This window comes from Notothenia coriiceps, unplaced genomic scaffold (genome assembly GCF_000735185.1).
Source record: "Notothenia coriiceps isolate Sejong01 unplaced genomic scaffold, NC01 NC01_scaffold00037244, whole genome shotgun sequence".
Taxonomy (NCBI): Eukaryota; Metazoa; Chordata; class Actinopteri; order Perciformes; family Nototheniidae; genus Notothenia; species Notothenia coriiceps.
In genome coordinates this window covers 1,670,171-1,674,872 of record NW_011369945.1, presented here as the reverse complement: position 1 = coordinate 1,674,872, position 4,702 = coordinate 1,670,171, and the positions used below count along the sequence as shown (strand labels likewise).

The 4,702-nt window shown below is 37.7% G+C and overlaps 1 protein-coding gene across 1 annotated transcript in view; it reads right to left on the bottom strand.

Moving 5' to 3' along the window:
* Nucleotides 1–4,702, bottom strand: part of LOC104965177 (copine-5-like) — a 73,075-nt gene that overhangs the window by 45,508 nt on the left and 22,865 nt on the right. The window lies entirely within an intron of this gene.

The following is a 4,702-nucleotide window of genomic DNA, read 5'->3' as shown; positions in this document are numbered from 1 at the left end:
CCTCCTCCTCATCTCGGAGGGATTGCAGCTGTGTAGCCCGGAGTCAGTCAGGAAACTACACTAACCATCAACTTTAAAAGCACTAAGAGTCTCTGAAGTGGAGATGAGACAAGTGATGCCTTCTGCTTCAGAGTAAACTTCTGGTGAGTCACACAACCCTGCTACTGGGCACAGTAGTTTTACATCTTGTGAGCATGACATTTAGATGTGTCTAACCTCTTTGTATACATTCAGATTTGTAATTCTGATTGTTTTGTGGTGTTGTATTTTGGAATAGGCAGGGTATGTAAATCTAAACTGTCTTCTACCAAGTACTAACAGGTCCTATCTGACCGCTTGCGAAACCATGTCCCAAGCAGAGACTGTCCAATGGGACTGCAGTAAGAGTGTTACTCAGCATTTTAAGAGTTTGAATACTGGTCTCTCTATGTTAAGTGTTTCCTAAATCAAAAACACCCTCGCGAGTGAACCCCCGAAGAAGTAATTTGTTAAAAAAGGGATCTGTCAGGTTTATTTCTGGATGCTATCAACTTTTCGGGAAACATTAGTGCCACTGTTTACACATCTTTAAACCAAATGCAACAAATACATTTTTTGAAAATACTAACTGACTGCTGTGAATACAAACAAAGTCATTAAATAAGCAGCTAAACAGTCTGTAGCAGATGTTTACAGTTAGTTTCTAAGCTGGCAAAAATTACAGTCTAAATAAATCAGGTTGGCTTTGGTACCTCTTAGTTTAAGAAATGTAAATGACTTCCAATGGTTATTGTGACACTTTGATAATTTGCAAACTGCATGCAGTATGTGCCGTGCACCATCAGAAAGGTGTAGCAACATTAGCAAAGGGGAGCAGGGGAGCCAATAAGAAACTTGATAGCTACAGTTTTCTCTTATATCCTCAATCAGGACTTTGCAGAGTCAGTGATGATATTCTTCCCATTTTAAATAACACCCCTAAAGGCAAAGTTACGCTTTTTAGCACAATGGAGTCAGATTAGTTACAGCAAAAATCATACTTCTTTTGTTTATCCACAGATGTACTGTGAGCTGCAGAAACAAGGGAGAGAAGAGAACAAAGTGATACCACTACAGAGCCTCGATGAGAACAGTACAGTGCAGCTGACTTCTGCATGCTATGTAACACAAGTGCAACCTCAACTTGTAAAATGCAATTAAACAAAACACCAAAAACCGATGCTGAAAGAATAATCATAAAGTTGAATCAACACCTCAGACTCAGTGACAGCAAAGATGAAACAATATAGGATTCACAGATTTAGTATATTGTTTTTACTGTTGCGGTTATTGCATTACATTCTACTGCTGTTGCTGTATTCAATTCTCAAATTAAATTAAAGGGAGCAAAAACGAAGCTTGGCGATATACGAGTGCAGATAGAGTGTTGAAATTAGGTCTGGTCCTCAGTGGGAACAAGAGAACGAGAGCTAGAGGGAATTTAAGTAAATAAATCAAGGCTTTACTGCAGTTCAGATATTTATATAGTTTTATATTTTGACCTGTTTTGGTAGAAAGTTCAGTCAGTCACTTATCCAGTGAAAGCAGAACCAAGCTTAATTTAGTAAACATCTTTATCCTCCATCTGTTCACTGTTTAGCATTCATCATCTGCACTGGTGTGAGCAGTTGTCATTTAACGTTTGTCATTGTGTCAATCGGAGACCAATCACCAAACTGTCAGACTTCATTCTTTTAACTTGGTATTCCCCGAGGCCTCGGTCTGCAGTGTGAAATCGACTGTGTGTTGACCACTGCACATATTAGGCTGTCAATTATCACACCGGTGGAAATCTGTGATAAAATAAGATTCAAGATATCAAGCGTGTTGCAATTTTGATCAAACCTGTTTCAGCTTTAATCAAACCTGCCATGTTTTAATCAAATGATTTCCTTATCAACAAGTACAATTTAAAGAGAATATTTATCAGTGTATCTGCACTTTCATCTTGTCTGTTTTTATCTTTTCATTTTTCAGTTCTACCTCTGGGATCATTTCAATCTAATCTCTGCTTGGCCTTTGACTTTGAAGTTTTGAATCCCGCTTTGGTGCAGGCTCTGAGGAGCTATAAAGACACATTTGAACAGTTTAGGGTGAAGGCTTCTGTCACACAGTCTAGCATTATAAAGTCAATATTACATCAAACTTCCAGGGTACTTCCACATCCGGGGTAGAATATAGAAGAGCAGGAATTTTAATTCAACATATCTTCCTCTGAACGAAGCCGTTTGTAATTAATCTCTTGTGTAGACTTTGTGTATCGGGACAACCAAATGAGAGAGCTCTTATACGTCTTTTTTTATAGATCCTACAGACAGTGGCTGACCTCTAACCTGAGCTAAACGCCAAATTAAGTGCACTAGAAGTTACTTAACACAACTTTCATTTGAGTAAATATTTTTCTGAAATTCCTACTCATTTGCCAGATTGTTGTAGAGACAACTGAAAGAAGAGATTATTACTCTTAAAGATGGTTTGGGATGAAAGAGTCTGTTAAAAAGTATTTTGGGCAAGCGACTTCTCACTTGGCTAAACACCTTATTAAACAATGTTGTAAGAGGACATTCCTGTGTTCAGGTAATGGCTCAGAGAGCTGGAAAACATGCAACATTTAGAGAGAACATGTTACAGGCTTGCCAACACAGATACTTTCTCTTGAACATATGGCAATCATTTCTTGATAATTTGACTACTTTCAATACAATTCATCATTATTCCTCCTATCTTCTTAGTTGAAAAAAGGAGACTGATCCCTGAATATTGCTTTTTACCAAATTTTGACAATACATTGTGATAGCCTAAAGATCTCAGTTGCCCTTTGATTTGATGTTTTTAATCCAACATGCATATTTTTTTTTAATGTTGTTTTCTATATTTCTATAAATCCCATTCTTCCCAGTGCTCCCATGGGTGCAGCCAACCCTCCCACGAGAGTCACTGCGGTTTTGCATATGGTTCATTTCCTGCTTGAAGCATACATCGGGAGGGCACGGTTACAGTGTGCTAATGGCTTAAACATGCTAATATTGTGGGCATTTATAAACTCGAGTGTGTGTTATAATTTACAAAACTAACAGAAAGGTTACTGCCTCTCTCCTGCATCCGATGAGACACCAGAGGTGGTAGTCTCATTGGATGCAGAGAAAGCGTTCGACAGGGTGGAGTGGGGCTTTCTATTTGAGGTCATTAAGAGGTTCAGCCTCGGATCCAAATTTGTGTCCTGGGTAGCATTGTTATACTCTTCACCCAAGGCTTCAGTGAGTAGTAATGGGATGAATTCTCAATATTTTACACTAAGCAGAAGAACTCGCCAGGGTTGCCCTTTAAGCCCGTTACTATTCGCCATGGCGATCGAACCCTTATCAATTGTGCTTAAATCTGCCCGCTTTAAACAAGGAATTATCAGATATGGTTCAGAACACATACTCTCGTTATACGCTGACGACTTGCTATTGTTCATTTCTAACCCTATATCTACCATTCCTCAGATAATTGATCTGTTAACTCAATTCGGAACCTTTTCAGGGTACAAATTAAACTTTTCCAAGAGTGAGTGCTTCCCTCAAAATGACCTGGCCCTCCAGATCCCAGATAGACTCATCACCTTCAAGATGTCTCGGAGTCATTTTAAGTATTTAGGTGTGAATATATGTGGAAAACTCTCGGACCTTTGCAAAATCAACGTCTACCACTAATTGACAATCTCAAATATGATTTGGAAAGGTGGAATAATTTACATTTAACTATTGCTGGGAGGGTAAACTGTGTCAAAATGAACGTGCTCCCTCGCTTCCTGTACCTCTTTCAATGTCTGCCAGTCTTCCTACCCAAATCTCTTTTTTGTCAAATAGACACACTAATCTCATCTTTTTTATGGCAAGGGAAGACTCCTAGAATTAGGAGAGAGCTTTTACAAAGACACAGATCTATAGGAGGATTGGCGGGTCCAAACATAAGACACTACTATTGGGCAGCCAATATCCCCCAAATAATTGTATGGATTAAGGAACCAACATTGAGTTTTTTTATATGTATGTATGTATGTATGTATGTATGTATGTATGTATGTATGTATGTATGTATGTATGTATGTATGTATGTATGTATGTATGTATGTGTGTGTGTGTGTGTGTACATATATATGTGTATGTGTATATGTGGGTATACATATGTGAGTATATTGATACATGTATTATTGTTATTATTCCCTTATCTATTCATTTTTTTAAAATTATCTTTTATATTACTTTATTTTTACCTATATATGTATTTATTTATTTACTTTACTTGACTAGCTAGGACCGGAAGGGGGGAAAGGAAAAATATAGACCTTTTAATTGTAACTCATTGTGCCTCACTCAATAAAAAGAATATATTAAGAAAGGTTACTGCCATTTGTATAATGAACTCTATTACCGCATTACCTACACAATCATAGTATGATTCCCTCCCACAGGCTATTCACATAATCACAGCCAAGAGAGCCACTATGTTTTCTGTAAAAGATGACATTCACCTGCATCAGTCAATCATTTAGCTTTGCATTACGTCAGCTAGCAATAACTTTGAACATGTTTCTCATTAAAACCAGATTATAAACAGAAGGCATCTGTGGCACTTTGGTGCTTCATAGCTTACATTCCTTCCTCTGGCATACATTTCTATCTTAATAAATGTATGGGGG